Here is a 20,485-nt window from a genome sequence, read left to right as displayed (position 1 = left end):
GAAAATCCAGCAGCTGGTGGTGGCTCGGGGTTAAACCCAGCAAAGCTCTCCCCTCAAGCCGGTCCCCAGATCCAGAATGGAGGATAATTCCACAAGGAACTTGCCATTTACCAGGAAAGTGGCAGGTTGGGCAAATTAAGAGGATAAAAAAAGCCTGAAACGGGAATCCACTCTATAGAAGAAAAACGGTTTCTGAACACTTGAGAGACTTATGTATATTTCCATAGTTAATTTGCTAACCAGGGTTCACAGAGCTAGTCATTAGGGCAGACTCTCAGACCCTCCCGCAAGGCTTTGCTTGTTACGAATCAGCACCTGAGGCACCAAAGGTAACACAGTTAAACTTCTTTCAAAAATATTAAGGGAGGGTGGTATATAGCTCAGTGGTAGAGCTCATGTTCAGCCTGCATGAGGTCCTAGGTTCAATCCCCAGTTCCTCCCTTACGTAAATAATTAAACAACCTAATTACCCGCCCCCTACCAAAAAAGACTGATTAAAAAATACATTTTAAAACAAAAATGTCAAAAAATTATTATTAGAGAATGCAGAATGAGCCTTTAATTGTGGGAGAAGATGGGGAAGACCATGTGGGTAAATATGAATAACAGTCAAGGTCCCAGCACCCCTGTCGGGATGTGGATTCATGGGCACTTCTTACGGGAGAGGGAAGGAAGGAGGGAGGAAAGGGGAGCCAGTGATGAAAATTATGAACCAAAGATTATACTTAATCCAATTCTATGCATCTGAGTCCATTAGTTATATATATATTTTCCCTTAAATGCAGGTATTTCTTAAATTCAAATTGACCTTCCCCAAAAGCAGTCTGAATCACCTAAGTAGCGTTTTTATCACTCCTTGAGACTGAAATCTTGTGACGCGTATCATTCAACATTGGTTCCACTTTTCTGGACAGACACCAGCACAGAGAGAGTCAGTGAGTCATAAGTGCTCAGAAATTCTCCTGCCTGGCCCGGTGACTTTCTGAAGCCCCCGGAAGTGGTGACTCACTCAAAGACACTAACTGGAAAGCCAGGCTGGCAGGGGGCTGGCTGGGGGTGGAGAGACAAAGTGGGCAGGTGCCCTGAGCAGGGGAACAAGCTGACTCAGGCGGCGGCCCACCTGCCACCCATCACCTCATCACTGGCACAGCACCGGTCCTGTGCAGGTTCGGTTTTATCTGGTCTCCTCAGGAGTGCTTTCCTGATTCTCTGTTTCTCTCTCTCCCCTCGAGGGCCCCTCTGGGACCTGGGACTACAAAATGACCCAATAGCAAACTGGCTTCAGGGAGAGCCTGCTTCCCGCCGCCCCATTCGCTGGAACTCAGGCAAAAATCTGTAATTAAGCATCTTGTCGTTAGAAAGATTAGTCAAAACCAGGCTGATCCCAGACAACTGATTGAAATCTCGTTCCACACAAATTACGGCACGGAAAATAATAATGGGTAATTAGCGCCTTTCAATCGGGGCTTTTTATCCACAATGTTCCAAGCTGCATCCATCATTGTGAGAAGAGAGAGGCTTTGCCAAAGCAGGAGGAGACTGCTGGATGCTGAGTGGCTGCCCAGGGACAGCTAGGAGGACCCGATCCCCGGCAAAGCTCCGTCGGCCCACAGTGGACAGCCCTGCTGGCTCGAAGGTTGGCTGCATACAGATTAGAAAGAGGAGCCTCCTCTGGGGAGACCAATTCGAAACTTGAGCCCTCGTCTTGGTCCTCTCAGGGGAGCACTCTCACGCAGGACTCAGAGGTACCTGTCCACTCTTACTTTAGCCCGCTCAGCCTCTGACACCACAAGGGGGTGTGTCTGGAGGAAGGACAGCATCACAGTTTCAGAAGATGCCCCCAAACACATCTCTAGCTATTGGAGAGGGGAGGATATGGCTCAAAGAGGTAGAGCACATGCTTAGCATGCATAGAGGAGGTCCTGGGGTCAATCCCTAGTACCTCCTCTGAAAAGCAAATAAATAAATAAATCTAAGTACCTTCCTCCTCCCCAAAACAAAATAAATAAATAAACCTAATTTTAAAAATAGCTATTAGAGATCTGACATCTGGGAATCTTAGCTCTTCCTAAACCTGTTTTTATTTTCATCCTATATCAAGCAGTGATCAGGCATAAACATCCTACCCACTGTCATTGAACAGATCTGGCAGTTTCCAGATAGCATTGAATTCTCACAGTAGTGATGGTGCTGGTCCACAGAACTTAGTGCCTGGAGCTCAGCTGCCTGAGTCTGAATTCCAGTTCTGTCTCTTACAAGTTATTTAACCTTTCTGGGCCTCAGTTTCCTCATCTGTAAAATGAGGATGATGATAATTATATTCATCTCATAAGGTGGTCTTGAGGATTAGCGAGTTAATACAGAAAAGAGCTTAGAACAGTGCCTGGCATACAGTAAGTGCTCAATAAATGCATGTCAGTGGTTGTTACTAGCACCCCTTTTTAGTAATGAGGAGACAGCTTCCATTCAATCTCAAAAAGTTCAGTCCCACAGCAAGCAAGACTGTCTTATTCCCTCTTTCCTTCCATCAGTCATCCACCCGTGCATCCACCCACCTACCACTTGTGCATTTGTGTGCCTCTCTGCATGCTGGAACTTCCACCAAGACAGTCTTTTTTCAGGTCAAGGGGCTCCTTGTTCAGGCACTACTAGAACCAACTATTATATCTAACCAGGCTCTCTCCCAGGAGCTGACACCCAGGTCCAACATTCTCTCTCTTACTCCTGCGTGCACACAGAGCTCACACAGGAATTGCCACATTCACACTGACCTCCACCCTGCTGGCCCAGCGGAGTGACCCGGGGCTGTGCACCTGACCCAAGCCGGGCCAGTGTGTCTCTCCCACGTACCTGGGCATCACGGCTGCCTCCCCAGGCACGGAGGCAGTAAGATGGACAGCTCAAGTGTGAGCGAGGTCATCCCTCACATCACGTGCAGTGAAGAAGGGGAATATCGAAGCTGGCAGCAGAGAAGGGGGCCGGCCGGGGCGGCAGCCTTGGGATCCTGGGGAACATGGCAGCACCTCTGCTAAGGTGAGTGACGAGGCCTCATCCCTTGATGCGGTAGCTCACACACGGTGGTTCTGACACCTCACCATCTCCCACACTACCTCATTCATTCATCCACTCCCTCTCTCCCTCCCTCATGCATTCCACGCCTATGCCTTGAATATCTACCATCTGCCAGATACTTTTAGTCCTGGGGATGGACTGGTGCCCAAGGTGGACAGATTACTGCTCCCAAGGCCTGACACCACCATATTTTATTGACTCTAAACTACATCATTTTTTCGCATTTTAACATCTTGGCAATCAGAATGCATCTTGAATCGATGGCATGCCATGGTTTAATTTAATTAGTGGTTCCCCCAAATAACTGTGTCTTTAACAATAGATGATGGCCTAGATTCAATGAAATATGATAAGTAAGTATAGCTGAGACTGAGAAAGCAATTTCTTGTTTTTCCTAGACACCAGGAAGACCACATTTCCCAGTCTCCCCTGCAGTGAGCTGTGGCCATAGACTGGGTCCTGGCCAACGGCATGTGGGCAAAGTGATGTAAGCCACTCCCCAATCTGGTCCATAAGACTCTCCCATGGCACTCCCTTACCCCTACTCCCTCTGTCTCTCTGCTCTTTCCCACCTGCAGGCCACATAGGATCCAGGCAGCATTTCCACGAGGGGGCTCCATGGCCCTGGGGGGTGGCAGAGCCACAGGGTAGAAGGAACCTGGGCCCATGAAAAACCTCATGGAAGGCAACCTGCCAAACACCTTCACCAAAATGTCATGTGCACAAAATGTAACCTTCTGTCGTGCTAAGCCACTGAAACCCTGGGGTTGTACGTAATAAGAGCTAGTGTTACCCATGCTAACTAATACAATGGGTAAACAACCAAATAGGATAAATTCTGTTAGTGATGAGCGCTGTGAAGAAAGAGCTATGTCTTCCCTCTGGAGCTTTCAGTTATAATTTAGACAACTCTCTCCCTCAGGACCTACAGAACAAGTCTAACCCACCCCCCATTCCACATAAAAGCCCTCTAGATTGCTGAAGGCAGCTTCCTTCTCCCTGGTGAGTCCTGTCCTCGCCAGGAAGGCCTCTTCTGGACTTAGAATCGCTCCTCTTCGCATTGTGCCTTCCTCTGAGAACAATCCATCTGCTCTGTTTACCCGTCATAAAAAGGAGTATCAGAATCAAGCACAGTCTTCCAGGCAAGTTCCAACCAGTTCAGAGCCATACGGACACCCCCTTCATCCTAGACACTATACTTCTATTGATACAACCCTAGACAGAATCAGCATGCAAGGAGCTTGGCTCACACTGCTGATTTCCACTCTACTCCTTATGCAATCACACATTTGAGTCTCTTTTGTATGTGCTGTTCTTGCAGGGCAGTATGCAGACCCAGTGAGAGGGACCACACTTCCATCCGCTGCCTGGGCACAGCAGTGAGCAGTGGCCCTTGCCATGTGGCCTTGTGCATAGCAGGGATAACACAGGAAGCTTGGGGCTCTCAGCATCCATTGCTCTTCCTGACTCAGTTTTTCAGCCTTTGTGCTAATGGTTAGCCTGGGCAAATGACAGGGAGACATTAACTCAGGTGGACAGGTGGGGGACCTGGCACTGCAGCCAGCTGGGAACCCGCTTCGGATCTCTGTACTGATGATAATAGAGGACTTGCTCTGTGCTGGGCATCAACCTAAAAGCACTAGGTCTTTGAATCCTTTCAACAACCTGGTGTTCCCATTTTGCAGATGAAGAAACTGAGGCTCAGAAGGGCTAAATATCTTAGCAAGGGTTGCGCTGCCAGAAATGCTGGAGTGAGTTACAAAGCAAAGGAGTGTAAGTCACAACATGCCTCTGCCAGAAACAGCCAGGGACTTCCCATCACACTCCCACTTTCCACAGCTGGGAGGCCCTCAGGTGACGCTAGCCCCTGCCCGCTCTCCCCTGGGGTTACTCTGTGCCAGCCACACTCGCCTTCTGGCTGTTTCTGGATTACACCACATGCTCCCATCTTGGGGCCCCTGCCCCCTGTACACAAGTGCAGGGGCCTTGTCTGCTTTCTTTTCTACTGTCCTTCACTGTCTAGAATGCTTCCACACACACAACAGATGCTCCGAATATGCTTGTCAAGTGAACAAATGAAGGCAGGGATCTGAGAGCTGGGTGGGATATGAGTCAAGGCCTGCCCCTCTCTGGCTGTGACAGTCACAGGCCTGAGCCACAAGACAGGGCCAGGGTCAGGGCAGGGGAGTCAGCCAGCACCTCAGGAGCAGAGACCCAGTCCAACAGTCCCACCGAAAGGACCCAAACCTCGCCACCAGCTCTCACCGAATTCTGCTAATCCTAGTGTAAAGACTGCGCAAAGGATGTGTGGATTTTTCTACCTTTCAATGTTTTTAAGAACCTAAAACCACATACCGTGTTTGGAAGCACCTTAGAGAAGCTAGCATCTGAGATCCATTATCAAGAAACCTAGGTTTGAAATGTTAAAAGAAGATATTTGAACACAAAAATCAATGTAATTTATGAAAACCTGTGAGAAGTGGGGTTGGGAAAAGCTTGTGTTGACTTTAGAGCCGGGACCCTGACTTATATAAGTGAAAAAAAGTCACCGCTGCTCCCTACCTTCCAGAGGGGACCCAACCAGGCCCAGGCACAAGGGTTCTGGGCCCAGATCACCTGGGTTTGAATCCTGGCTTTGTCACTCACTGGCTGTGCTACCAGCTGCTTAACCTCCCTGTGCCACAGTTTCTTCATCTGCAAAATGGGTGAGATGAAGATCCCTACCTCTGAGAATTGTCCTGAGGATTAGGTGACCCAATAAATGGAAAGCACTGACAGCAGTGCCTGCACGTAGAAAGTGCTCAGTGAACTGTTACTATGAGCTGTTACTATGATTCTTGGGTCTCTGGGGTACAGGCCTTTCCAGCCACAGCAAGGATGTTCTGACAATTTGGGTCTCTTCTATAAACTGGATATAAGATGAAAATGAGGAAAACAGACGTTAAGGTGACAGTCACTTCCAGGCTCCTTGGCCCTCCCTTCATCTGGACCTTTGGGGGTGGGGGACAGATTCACCAGGCTTGCCCTTGGAAATGCTGTCACTTATCACGCTGAATTCTCCAGATGGGGCATTTTGACTATTGATCTGATAAATAAACAGCCTGCTGGCTCGATCAAAATGTTATTTTGCATTTCAATTACTGCTCACTAATGCAACCTTCATCCCGCCAAGATGCTGCTGGCAATGACACCGGCCCTGCCACTGGCTTGAGAGGTGGGCCCACCCCCTGCCAGGACCAAACAGGATTAGGGCCCTTCTCCCTGGGAAGTCAGAGCAGGGGCGGGGAGGACAGCTGCCCAGGGAAGGGGAGGCAGGAAGATGGGAGGAAGAGTCCTTGTCCTTCCTCCAGGAGTGGAGCATCAGAGGGGCAGGGGCTGCTGTCCTGCGTGCCAGGAAAGGCCCTTGGGGCTGCAGGTGTACCAGACTGGGACCCCCCCTGGGGACCTCAGGGTCAGGCCTCAGTGTCCCAGTGCCTTGTAGAGTGACCTTGGACCAGTGACTACACTTCCTGCTGCACTGGTAAACTGGGTCCAAGAAAAACCACCTCATTTTCCTGGGTGATTGTAAAGACTCAGTAAGAAAACAGATGTGGAAGCCCTTTGGAGGAGAAGAAATTTAACACTACTGTATTATTTAATGTAATAATAACACAAAATTTCCTCTCTTGTTAAGCAGGCACTTACTATGTGCAAAGAGCTTTGCACATAGAAGATTATTCAATCCTCACAATAACTCTGGAGTTTTAGTACTGTTTTATGGATGGGCAAATCTATGGAAGCACACAGATGGTGAGCCCCACAGGCCACATAACTTCTGCTGTACATTGAAGGGTTACATTTTGAACTCTGATCCATCCTGACACCCACGGTGGGGGGTTCAGCCACTCTGTCCCCTCCCTACCTCTTCAAAGATTAAGGACCATCTCTGGAGAAGCGCGATGATTCCAGTTACTTCTTCCCTTTCTTGGCCAGACTGGCCTTTCAAGGTGGCAGAAAAGAAACTTTCCTCCTCCAACTGGGTCCAGGCTGAGAGGAGGGACAGAGGCTACTGACAACCAGAAAGACAGCAGGTGCCATAGACCAAATGTGTGTGTCCTCCCCCCAAAATTTGCATGTTGAAACCTAACCCCCAATGTGATAGTATTGGGGGAGGGCCTATGGGAGATGACTGGGTGGTAAGGGTAGAGCCCTCATGAATGGGATCAGTGCCCTGATAAAAGACACCCCAGAACTCTCCCTTGCTCCCTCCACCACATAAGGACACAGTGAGAAGACGGCTGTCTATGAACAAGGAAGTGGCCCCTCACCAGATGCTGAACCCGCCAGCACCTTGATCTTGGACTTGCCAGGCTCCAGAACTGTGAGAAGTAAATTTCTGTTGTTTATAAGCCGTCCAGTCTATGGCATTTTGTTATGGCTTCCTGAATAGACTAAGACAGCAGGTCTGAGCAAGGACACTGATCTGGACGACCCAGGTATAGAGACCCATGTCCCAAGGCCAACCACGAGGACCAAAAGGCTGCTGGGGCAGGTGAACCCTCAGCCTGCTCAGTGAGACAATAGGCTGCTCAGAGATCTGGAAAGCTGGGCACTCCGTGGTGACAGGGTATGTGCAGAAGACCTGTCACTCAAAATCAGAATTGCCCGGGCCATGTCATCCTTGTGCTGAGCTATGAGACGGTAGGGATGGCCTGTAAGCCCTGAATATATAAAGTTCAAAGTGGTTGGAATGGAGACACAAAATGTCAAGGGAATGGCAGCCACAGACCCCAGAGGCCCTCTTGGAAAGGACTGCTTACCCCCCACCTTCTGTGTGCCTTGGAATTGAGGATAAATTTTGGCTATTTGGCCTAAATGCCAACATTCCTTTGTTCTTTGTCCTCAAAGTGTGTATACACACACACACACACACAGCTCCTCTTTCAAGAAGAATTGCAATCTTGTAGTTTATATTTCAGGTTTTTACAAAAATAATAAACAGCACAAGAGTCTTCTGCATTCTTATTATGCCTGCTAGAAAGAGCCCAGTGACTAAACTGACAAGGCTTCTGTCCCAGCTCCAAGGCTGTGTGTCCTTGAGATAAAATGCCCCAAGCCAGCTGCCAGCATGGCCTGAAGACACACGACACAGGAGGTGGCACAGTGGGCTCTCTGGAAGGAAGCAGCGCACTGGTCCCAAGATTTCCCTGGGTAGCTGGCCCCCAGTCACCAGCTTTTCGCTCATCCCAGTTTCACAGGTGATTCAAGGGTTAAAAGTAAAATCACCTGAAGTAAAAAGAAAATCCACATTACAAAATGAAACACTCCCTGTCATACAATGTCTGGCATCAACATGACGTTTATAGACTGGGAATCCGTAACTCTCCAGACTCCGGCCCTGATGCGTCCATGGGCCCCTCTGACCTGCTCCAGCCCAGGATCCGGGGAGCAGGGCCCCACACCCACCCCAGAGCTGCCCGCCCCAAGCACCGGCCAGCTCAGGCCAGGCTGCAGTGGGAGGAGCACCAAATCCAGCTCTCCCAGGCCAAGCTCAAGTCTCAGCCCTGATCCTTCCTTCTTCCATGACCCTCAGCAGGTTCTTGACTGTCTCTGAGCCTCAGTTTCTTCCTCTCTAATACAGGGCTCACCCATCTCGCTATCTCCTGGAGTTAACCGTGGGAATCAAATTAGGATCTGATTTTCCAAAGCTTTGAAAGTGTCAGCTTCCTGCAAAGTTGTCACACCCTTCCTGCCAACCTCACTCTGGCATTGCACAACCCTGGCTCCTGCAGAAGAAATGAACAAGGTCTTCAGGACAATCAGTCCCCAAAGGTATCCACCAAAAATGAAACCTGAATTTCTGAGCACTTCCACATCCACCCAGTTAACCCTCACCAGGCCCCTGAGGGAGGCAGCCTCACTCCAACTGTAAGGGGGAGCAACTGAGGATGGAGGGGTTCCTCAGTCAATGTCGCATCGTGGGTCGGGGGCACAGCCAGGATGTGAACCCAGGCCCTTCTGACTCCTGAGTTCTGAGCTTGATCTCAACATTTCACAGCCTCTCAACATCACGATTCCAGGTGGAAACAGAGAGTTTAGAAATGAAAAGCAAAATACTTGACCTAGCCCTGGCTGCCTTTCCAACTCACAATATAAAAAGGGTATGTGTGGAAGAAAACGTGCAAAAATGAAAAGAGAAGGGAGATTTGGGGGAAATTAGCTGAACTTTTAAAAAAACCTTTCTGAAATTATTGAACATTGTACCATGGTGAGAAACTGAAGGGGACAAGCTTTGATACTATTCAGACCTCATTTCCTTGCTGAGTGGCTTTAGGCAAGCCACTTAGCTTCTCTGAGCTTCACGTGTTTCATCCATAAAATTGCTGTCACATTCCCTTAGTCAGAAGGTGGCTGTGAGGATTACAGAGAAAACAAGGAGACAGTGCTTCAGCACAGTACTTGGCACGTAGGGGTGGATCTCCATAAAGGTCACTTCCCCCCACCACCGTCTGTTCTGTTTTGTTTTGTTTTACTGATGTCACCTTCTCTACAACTTTCCAGAGTTAGGGACTCCCCTCGAAACCCTGTTGAACTTAGAACACATGTTAAGTTATAAATGCTGGAGTCTGCTGCTTGTCAGTCTCTCCCTACCCAAGCTCCTGGAAGGCAGGGCCCTGGTCTCATTCACATCTGGATCCCACCTGGCTGAGCGCTGGGCACAGGTTCTCAGTGATGCTGAATGAATGAATGAATGAATGATTCACAGATCAAAGCAGGGGTGGGGCATGGTGGTACTTAGATGTAGAGTTTTCATAGAATTTTAGGGCAGGAAGGGATCAGAAGTTTCATTTAGCTTGATCCTTTTTTTTTTTTTTACAGAAGAAGAAACTCAGGCTCAGAGAGGATAAAGAACTCGCCCAGGTCACTCAGCCTGTTGGGGCCAGGTGCCTAACTCCCAGCCCACCAAGCCACGCAACTTGGGCAGGAGTCCCTGACCACAGCAGTCAGCTCAGGTCCTCTCTAGGGGAAGGTACAGGCGGGGGGAGGAGAGGGTTACAGAGTGTCTCCTTCCGATCAGTGATTGTGCTAATCAATCAACTCAATTAAATCTAGAATACTTTAAAAAAAAGTAAAAAACAAAAACAGCAGCAGAAAGGAATGACTAATAATCAAGTAAAATTGGATTACTTCTGTGCTGACTGGTTGGAGTGGGTAGAGAAGTGAGAAAGTTCACCAGAGCGGGGCAAGAGAGAGAAACAGCCAGCTCAGCAGCCTGGGGATGGGGGGTGCGCCAGGGGCCCGGGAGGATCTGCAGGGGCAGGAATCCAGGGCCCTCCATCGAGAAATCCACCTCCCTGCACTGAACAAGGTCCAGGCACTGTTCTAAGTGCAGCACTTAATCCATCTTTGTAGCAACCCTAAGAGGTCAGAACTACTACAATCCCATTTTAAAGATGGGGAAACTGAGGGGCTAAGTAATTTGGTCACACAACTGGCGTAAAGCCAGGATGCATTTGGACTCCTGTGACCTAACACCAGGGTTTGGCTCTTAAGGACATGCTGTGTGGTTCCTGGGGGAGTGGAGGTGCTTCCTGTGCCTGACCTTATATAAAATGTAGTTACCACTCATTTATTTAATATCATTTACTACACATTTACTGAGTCAAACCCAGCAAGGACCCTGCCCCTAAGCTCGGCATCTTATAGCAGATACAAACAAGTAAACACTGACAATAAAGTGTCCAATAGTGTTATGATAGAGTCACACACACACATCTGCACAGACCCAAGAAGCAGAGAGGAAGGGGGTCAGGGAAGTCTTCCTGGAGGAGACGTCCTCTAGGCTGTCTTGAAGGACAGGTAAGGTGTTAGCCAGACCAATAAAGAAAGTGAGTTTGGCATGGTCTCTAGGCAAAGGGACCACCATGCGCAAATCACAGATAGGAATGGCAGGCAGTACGCATCTGGGGAATGGGAATCCGAGGTGTCCTGGGCTGTCTGGGACAAAGATATGTGGCAGTGGGACAAATGAGGACATGGCAGGAGATCTGGAAGGAGAGGTGGGCAAGGGTTCGTTCCAGAAAATCCCCGGGTGCTACATTAGGGCATTTGTTTAGACACTTGAACTTTGCAGGGAGGCTGCGGGGATCCGGGAGTATCAGCTGGGCTGGTGCATCACACCTGCTCTGTGAGGCGGGTCTGCCCAGCCCGATGCACATGCAGCTGGAGCGGCGGCCGTCTAGGTCATTTACACAGCGTTCAGGTCCTCCTGCCTGCACTGTGGGACTGGGCAGGGAGGTCGCTTCTACTTTCGAAAAGAAAACTGAGGCTCCAAGAGGTAAAATGACCATCACACACTGGGCTTAGAGCTCAGGCCTTCTGCTTCATAGTCCTGTCCCCTTTTTTCTCACCCCCTCTTTCTTTGCAGTACAAATGCATTAGCAAAACCAGCTATTTAAAGGAACCCCGCAGCTAATCCTTGTGTAAGCGGAAAATCTTTAAGCAAAGCTAATAATCGCTGGGTAATCCAGCTGTTACATAATTCAAGCTTTTACAGTACAGCATCAGGGCTGAGGTCTTCTGGTCCCTACAAACCCTTCCATGTGGGGAGAAGCAGCCTATCCCTTTACCCTCACCCCTTCCCCCGCTCTCCCCAGCCCCCCCCCCAGCTTGGACTGCAGTTGGCGCCCCTGTTCTCAGTCTCCCCTATTTGATTATCAGCCCCTTGAGGGTAGGGTCCACTGCCTGTATTTGTTTTTGTGCCCCCAGCACGTAGCAGAGTGCCAAGTAAACAGCTAGTGCTCAATAAATATTGAGTAAAAATGAAAACTGGTTCATTTTACAGAAATTAGATTCAGAATGGAGATAAAAGAAAACCAAGAGCTTGATTTAAAGCTGGTAAAGGGAATGGAACAAAAATGAAAAATCACATTTATTGAGAGTTTCTTGTATGCCTGTCATTATACCAATTTGTTGAAAACAACTCAATTATGTAAATGGAATTGTATTTTGAATAATATTAGCTATTAAATAATAGTAAATCATAGTATAATAATGTAAGAACAATACTATTCTTACATTCTGGTAGGGTAACTTGTACAGAATAGATGAGCAGTATATTAAAGGCTACCTCGCTAGTATTATTAATAATTGCTAATATTTATTGCGAGCTTACCATGGGCCAGGTGCTGTGCCAACCTATTATTCAGACCTCCCAGGAACCTTATGAGGCTGGTTCTGTTACCACCTGTAATAAGCAGGGCACTGACCCTAGATTCTGATGCCACACTTATTTTGCTGCACACACTGTTATTCACACACACCTCCCTCCTGCCCCCCACCCCACACACACACACACACACACACACACACACACAAGTACCTGGTAGGGAAGTGGACAAAGGAGATTGCCCACAAGATCCTAACAAAGCAGACAAGGACTCAGTGCCCTCTCCTGAAGGGCTGTCAAATTAAAGGAGTCTCCAACCAAGATGCCCTTGCAAGTTTCCACCCTGTTTTGGGGGTATTTGGGTACAACTGGGCAAAATGATAGTGCATGAGTGAACCCAAGAAGAGAGTTGGAGAAGTAAAAATCCAAGACTTCAGCTTTGAGCAGTCCCCTGTATTTTCAGGGTACATGATCCTGTGAAAAGACCCCAGGTTTTAAAGCCGTTATCACTGACAACTTGGATCCCGGCCCTGCCACTTACCAACTGGCACTTTACCAATCTGAGCCTCAATTTCTCCATCTGGAAAATGGGACACCCAGGCTTCCTTTGTAGGTTTCTTGGAGGGATTAAGAAAGCTGTGTGTGCACATGGAAAATCTGGGAAAAGACACAAAATTCACACAAAACTTGGTAACAGTGGTTACTTTGGGGAAGCTGTCTATGGGACCAAGGACTAGGGGAGAAAGAATAACTTACTAGCCTAGACTCTTAAACTGTTTGACTCTTTTTGTTAGACATGTAAATATTACTTAAAAAATTGAAAAGTGAGAAAATACCGATATATATATGGGCTCAGTAAATGGCAAGCAATACAAGTCCCTTTAAAAGTTTTCTTCATCCTCCTGGACTGGGTAAAACCATCAGAAATGCACATCCTTGGTAATCCTGGGTCCAGCTACCCACAGAGCCTGTGCTGAAAGCACCCCATTCTCCATTTCCTCAGCCTTCCCACTGTGTCCTGGCCCCATCCCCCCAAGACCCTCTCCCCAAAGAGCCCCTCTTCTCCAGCTTGTTTGGCTAATGTATTTGCAAACCAAATTAGGGGCTCTGGCTCAAAGGGAGGTCCCCAAGCCAGTTGCTAGATGCAAGGAATTAGATACCATCTAGTGCTCAAATCCGATTAGGTCCCATCCTGCCCCCCGCCCCTACATGCAAAAGCCCACTTTCTAATCAATTTTACAAAGGGCGCTCTGCAGATATACACTAATGGCATTGAGCTGAGATCTTTAAACCAAGCCTGCAAGAAGTCTGCAGAGATAAAATATACATAGTGTATGAAGGAGGAGGCCTGTCGCCACAGTGTCCTTCCCCTCAAAGAGAGAGGTCTTGGGGTGTAGTGGAGGCCGGGGTTGTCCACTACCGACAGCTGCCATCCCTGCTCCAGGAACACTGGCCTCAGCTTCTCTTTCTCCTTTCAGACTGGACCCCCACCCCAGCTCCTTGCTCTTGAAGTTCCTTGTCATTTAACCTTTACACACTGGAGGCCCAGTAAGTGGTCCAGTGACTGGTACCTTATGCTCTCTCTCCTAATTCTTGGTCCCACAGACAGCCTCCCCATGGTAACCAGTGCTACTAAGTGTTTTATGAATCCTGTATCTTTTCACAGATTTTCCATGTGCGTTCATGCAAGGCTTTCTTTTCTTTTTTCAGTGTTACACACATATATATTCTTTTTCACATTTTTTTCATTATAGGTTATTACAAGCTACTAAATATAGTTCCTTGTGCTATACAATAGGTCCTTGTTGTTTATCTGTTTTGTGTATAATAATTTGTATGTGCTAATCCCAAACCCCTAATTTATCCTCCCCGCCACTTTCTCCTTTGGCAGCCATAACTTTGTTTTCTATGTCTGTGAGTCTGTTTCTATTTTGAAAATAAGTTTATTTGTGTCATTTTTTTCAGATTCCACATACAAGTGATATCAAATGATATTTGTCTTTCTCTCACTGATTTACTTCACTTAGTAAGACAATCTCTAGGTCCATCCATTTTGCTGCAAATGGCATTGTTTTTTATGGCTGAGTAGTATTCCATTGTGTATGTATATATTATATATATTTGTATGTATATATTATATATGTCTATGTATATGTGTATATATATGGGGTGTGTGTATATGTATATATATGTGTGTGTGTGTTTGTGTATATATATATTTTTATATATATATAAAACCACATCTTCTTTATATATTCATCTGTCAATGGACACTTAAGTCCTGCATAGCTTTCATATTCTTTCCAAGAAATCTGCAACGGAGGCCTGGGAATCCCACTTTACAGATGGAGAAATCAAGGGTCAGATTGATTAAGTGCCAGTTGGTGAATGGTTTAACACCTGGTTCTATCACTTACTACCTGCATGGCCTGGAGCATTAATTCTCTGGGTCTCAGGCTATGCAACTGTATAACAGGAGTGATCACCATCTCCAAGGGTTAAAGAGATGTGCAGTATGCTCAGAACATTGCCTGGTTGGGACTCCTTGCTAAACAAAAGTTAGCTCTTACTTCTCTTCTCTACACTGCTACTCACGCCAAATTTCTTCACAGTCTCCAAATATTTTACAACTCTCACACCTTTATATGGAATGCCTTTTTCCTCTGCCTTCATGAAGTCTTCCCTGGCATTGTTCTCACTCCCTTCTCAAAGTTCCCCCAGCACATGGCTGGGTTCCTACTGTGTGCAGCACTGTGCATCCAGCAGCTGCTCTGTAAATGCTTGTGCTTTGAGGCATCATTTATTGGTTAAGTTCCTTGAGGGCAGGGATTGTCTTATTCATCAATGTGTCCTCAAAGAAGGTGCCTAATACATTTTTATGGAATGAACAAGAGAATGAACACGAATGAGGCCAGATGACTCAAGGTAAGGTAACTGCCACCTGGTTTTTTGCACTCTTTTGGGGCCAAGGCCTGATGGCCCCTCAAACCTGTCTTATGATTCAAGGGTACCGACTCTGCTCTGCAGACATAACAGTATATGTGACCTGCATGCTAGGTGCTGCCTGGTGTCTGTCAGGGGCTGGGCAGCCAGGACCCACAGTCCAGCATCAATAGCCACCCAGCCAGGGGCTGCACCAGAGTTGTTCACAGGCCCTTTGCATAGCAGGTCAGGCTGGGAGGATCTGTCTTGCTTTGGAGAAGCAGTGAACTGGCTGCCTTCATCCACACTTGGCTCACTAGCTTTGGGCTGCCAGCAACTCTGTGCCCCATGCCAAGGTCATCAGGCAGTAACTTGCCCTCCTGGAGGCACCCAGACCCACTCTTCCAAGACAGCACAGTTCCCATCAATACTCACAACGAAGGCTTCAGGCTGAGTGTGAATCAGGTCACATGGCCCAGCTGGCCCTGCAGGACCTGGTGTGCACCCTGAACAGTCTGTGTGGCTGGCAGCTCTCAAATCCTCCCATCTAAAAAGAAGAAGTGGGAAGACTAGAACTCCAGTACCAAGGGATACCAAAACCAGGGTCATGGTGCAGGCTTCTGGGCTCCCAAGAAGGGAAGCCCCCCATCTCCACCTGCCACCAACTTTGGAACCATGGGATCAAGGGTCACACTGCATTCCAGCCTGAGAGAGCCAGGGGCTCTAGGTTCTCATCTTGATCTGCAAAATGAAGCAAAAGTTACAACTGGTATCTCAGTAAGGGCTTCTCCCAGTGCAGTCTGGTGACCAACAGCATCAGTGTCACCTGATACTGATTGAGAGCTGCTGTTCTGTGAGCCACATCGTGAACACCTGGAAAACCCTCTGCAAAACCCTCTGCAAACAGAAAACGTGTTTTGACTCCTGGGGCCCCTGGCACATTAGTTTATCATTTGAAGAGTGAATCTCTCCTCACCTGATTCTCCCAACACCCATTGAGGGCAGGCAGACAAAGATTATTCATTTGCTCATTTACTGGAACCAACAATTATTTACTCTGTTTGAGATAATAGGTGCCAGGCACTGTCCAAGGTGCTGGAGACACTGCCGTGAACAGAACACAATCCCACTGAGGAAGAGGGTCCAGACAGACCGCATGTAAGCAAATAAACTAATACATGACAGGAGACACTCCCTACTCCCTTGTCCTGATTTATTTGTCTTCATAGTATTAATGGTTAACCACTGCATCATGTTTTGGAGAAGGATGAGGTGCCACTTTGACTAATATGACTTTGAGTAGTCTTGAAAGAAGAGAGGGAAGGAGCTAAACGGGGATCTGGAGAGTTAGAAGAGAGGCACTCCAGGCAACAGAACAAGGTTTTAAAGCCCTTTTACAGATGAAATCAGCTAAGCATCAGAGAAGAGTCCAGAATACAGCTCTGATCCTAGCCTCAGCTCCGCCCACCACCCAGCTGGCTCTGAGACCCTGGACTTCTCCAGCCATCATGTCCCCCTTCTTTACCTCCCTCTCCTGCCCCTTCCCTACCAGGTAACTACCAAGGGCCGAACAGGGTCAGTTTGTCCACTCAGCTCTGTATACACAGAGCCTCTGGCCTGTGAATTTTTTCAGAGACCTTCAAGCATTTGAAATATGCAAAATATTATTAATTCTCAAATATAAAAAAGGAAAACAATGCAAAATCAAAAAAGTTTTAATGTTTAATTAAATGTCCACAAAGCATAACTTGATGTCAACTTGCCCTGTTAATGGTATATTCATAAACGTTTCATCACATCTAAAGATAATTGGTAGATTAAATTTTTTTTCAGTAAGAATTTCTGAGTTGGTTTAATAATTTCCAAGAAATCAGAGCCTATTGTAAATTCAATGAGTTATTTGCATCCCCAAAATTACAAATGGTTTTTAAACTTTCCAAATCTTTTTTACAATAAAAATTATATTAATGAGGCATTTAGTATGGATGCTTTGATATGGATTTGTGAAGATCTTAAAACAGCCTTGGCTGAGAGTGTGCAAGGCTCTGGGCTAAGCTATGAGGGCAGCAGCAGGGACAACGGTTCCACTGACCACAGGGAAGGGCCTGGCTCTCCCGGCAGGTAATGAGCACAGAGTGGAGTAAGATGCAAGAACGAGTGAGGAAATCGAGTTGGGGGAGTATCTTCCAAGGTCCCACGGTGACAAGAGGAAGGCAGAGGGAAGGCTTGGCAGAGGAGGAGAGCTAAATTAACCTTGGTTTACCAATCCGATCACAGCAGGCCCTTGGAGATTCTAGGCGTTGTCCATTTCCCCCTCCCCTCTTGGATTCATTTGCTGAAGTTCACGGATGCCCCATCCCCAGGTTCACTAGGAAAAGCTGCCGGGCACATTCTACCCTCTTCTGATCACGCCCATCAGTTCAGCATCCAAGCTCCCAAACCACCGCACAAGGAAACTTAGAGGGCGGTTCATCCCACCCTCTGGGCATTGGGCCTTCTTCAAAAAAGTATTAATACTCAGAAAAATATCAGTCTGATTACTACACCTCATTTATCATCTCTGGGTTAGTGACCAACTTGGCCAACAGACCAGCTCATATGCTTGGTTCCAAATAACTTTTGTCTCTTAGGAAAGAAAGGTAAAAAAAAAAATCATCATTAAGGATATTCAAGAGGCTGGGCTGGAGCCAGAGATGACTCTGAGCACCAGGGGTCTGGAGGGGATGCCGAGCAAGAGGGAGGGGGAAGAAGAGAAGGAGGGGAGGAGAAGTAGGGGAAGGGAAGGAAAGGAAGGGAAGGAGGGGAAAGGAGGGAGAAAGGAGGGGAAGGAGGGGGAGGGGAGGGAAAGGGGAGGAGGAGGTGGGGGAGGGGAGAAGGACAGGAAAGAAAAAAGGGGAATGGGAGGGGGAAAGAGAGGAGGGAGAGGGAGGGGAGGGGGAGGAGAAAAGGGAGGACAGAAGGAAGGAGAAGGGGGAGGGGAGAAGAAAGGGGAGGAGGAAGTGAAAATGGGGGGGGAGGAGGATGAGGAGGTGGGGAGGGTGAGAGGGAAGGGGAGAGTGAGAGGAAGAAGGCAGGACAGAAGGGAGGAGGGGGAGGGGGAGGGAGAGCAGGAGGGGAAGAGGCTGGGAGAGCTAAAAGACGTTTCCCCGTGGAGTTCTGCTGAAGTGGTGCAATTCATATGAAGAGGTAATTTCAGGGCATTCACTAAAAGATCATACCTAGTAGTCTGTCCTTTTCTTCAAAACATTTATTGGGTACTTCTGTGTTCTGGACACTGGCGGTGAAAATAAGGCCTGTGACCTCAGGCAGTTTTTATTGGGAGTGACATGATTAATAAGGATACAATATAATATAAACAATATGATAAAACTAGAATTTAATACAAATAATTTGAAAGTACTGTGTGGTGCAGGAACACATGTACGTGTGGTGTGTGTACACACGGATGCAGGCACACTCCCGTGGCCACCTCTGTGGCAGGGGCGAGGCCGTGATGAGCACCGGCTGCTGAAGACAGACGCAGTCACAGGCGCGTGCACACACACTACTCTTCCTCTGTGGGTGCAGCTGCCTTGCTCACTTAGCAGACAGGCAGACAGCACGCCAGATACTTGGGCGCACCCAGCTTGCCCAAGCCACACCAATTATTGGACCCAGTTAGCAGGGCCTTGCTGCCTGTTACCACCTCCGCCCTCATCTGGAGCTCTCAGGGATCACCTCAGAGGGTGCCTGGCCATTCGTGCACCCAGTGAAACACAGCTGAGCTGGGTCTGTCACCAGCAAGTTTTCTGACGGACCAGGACATTTTAAGCCGATGTTCTGCTGCCTTTCCCTCTGGAAGGTGTGCACATTTTAGAAACACACAAAATCTCTCTTCCTTAACTGGCATTCTCTTCCTCCCATTCCCTAATCTCCCCAGTTTTCCCTTTTGCCATCAATTTCAAATGACATGCCTCGTGAGGCCTCTGCTTCCTTTGTCCCTAAAGGATTCCCAGCCACAGAGTGGGAACCAGGATAGCATGGTGGGAAAGGGCATGGTTCTGGAGCACACCTGTCTGGGTTCAAATCCTGACTTCCCACATGCCAGAAAGTAATGGGAACTCTCTGCGCAGATTTATCTGCAAAATGAGGTACCTGTTTCTAACTCATACCATGTGTATACAGAACTTAGTACCAACTCAGCACTGAGTAAGCACCCAGTACATGCAGCCTAATTAAGAACTCTCAGAAAGTTCTCGTTTGGATGTGCAGTTTGACTATGATGGTGCATGGAAGCTTCAACATGCACAGCTGCCCCTGTCACGGACAGGACACTTTCATGCTGCCAACAGCACAGTGGAGAGCAGGGAAGAGAGGTCCAAGAAGCCAAAATCAAGTATTTGCAAGGATGAGTTATGATAGAGGAAATTCTGAGGACCAGTGATGTCTCACCTGAGTCTCCAGGACAGTGTTTCCCACTGCCTGGTCCATAGAACCCAGTTGCATGGGATTTTAACAGGTATCTTGTTTGTTCCCTACACCCTCTCCCTCCACTCCCCCAACACATACATACACACAAAAATTTATTGTCACATAAATAAGCAAAACCCTTGACTGAACAAGTCAAATAGGTTTCTTTACTGCTGAACTTCTCAGAACCTTTAATAACACACTAACATGCACTGGAAGGTCTAAGACACAACTAGAGATAGAGTGTCCCCAATTTTATCTGATCGCCGTGATGATTAATCTATGTATCAACTTGACTGGACCACAAGGTGCCCAGATATTTGATCAAACATTGCTCTAGCTGTTTCTGTGAGGGTGTTTTGGGGCAAGATTAACATTTAAGTCGATAGACTGAGGAAAACACACTGCCCTCTCTAATATGGGTGGGCCTCACCCAATCAGTTGAAGGTTTAAATTGCCCAAAAAAGCTGACCCTCTCCCAAGTAAGAAAGAACTCCTCCTGTCTGACTGCCTTCAAATCAGGACATCAGCTTTTTCCTGCCTTTGGACCCAAAATGAAACATCAGCTCTTCTTGGGTGTGGGGCCTGCTTGCCTTTGGACTGGAACTACACTACCCATTCTCCTGGTTCTCAGGCTTTTGGACCTGTTGACCCAACCTGAATATCTTAGGACTTGTCAGCATCCATAACTGCATGAGCCAATTCCTTAAAATCTCGTTATGTATATGTATGTGTGTAGGTGTCTATCTATATGTGTGATACACACACATACACACAAACAGACACATACACACAGACACACACACACAGTATTCGTTTTGTCTCTGGAGAACCCCGACTAATACAACCACAGAAACCTTTTTCTCCTGAGAGCATCTTGCAGTCCTTAGGTTC

The 20,485-nt window shown here is 47.6% G+C and overlaps 1 protein-coding gene across 8 annotated transcripts in view; it reads right to left on the bottom strand.

Annotated features, from left to right (window-relative positions):
• The window catches only part of ESRRB (estrogen related receptor beta), a 155,788-nt gene that overhangs the window by 54,079 nt on the left and 81,224 nt on the right, over positions 1 to 20,485 (bottom strand). For 2 of the 8 annotated variants that reach the window (XM_014559166.2, XM_032482425.1), the window contains exon 2: positions 15,578 to 15,689. The exons of 5 other annotated variants lie outside the window; for them this stretch is intronic. The gene's annotated coding sequence lies outside the window, so the exon portion shown is untranslated. Of the gene's footprint in view, positions 1 to 12,761; positions 12,878 to 15,577; positions 15,690 to 20,485 lie in introns of all 8 variants that reach the window. One more of the 8 variants, XM_032482426.1, reaches the window with a different exon arrangement.

The sequence above is a fragment of the Camelus ferus genome, chromosome 6, assembly GCF_009834535.1.
Source record: "Camelus ferus isolate YT-003-E chromosome 6, BCGSAC_Cfer_1.0, whole genome shotgun sequence".
Taxonomy (NCBI): Eukaryota; Metazoa; Chordata; class Mammalia; order Artiodactyla; family Camelidae; genus Camelus; species Camelus ferus.
Note: the sequence above shows the minus strand (reverse complement) of the source record. Positions and strands in the feature narration are given on the sequence as shown.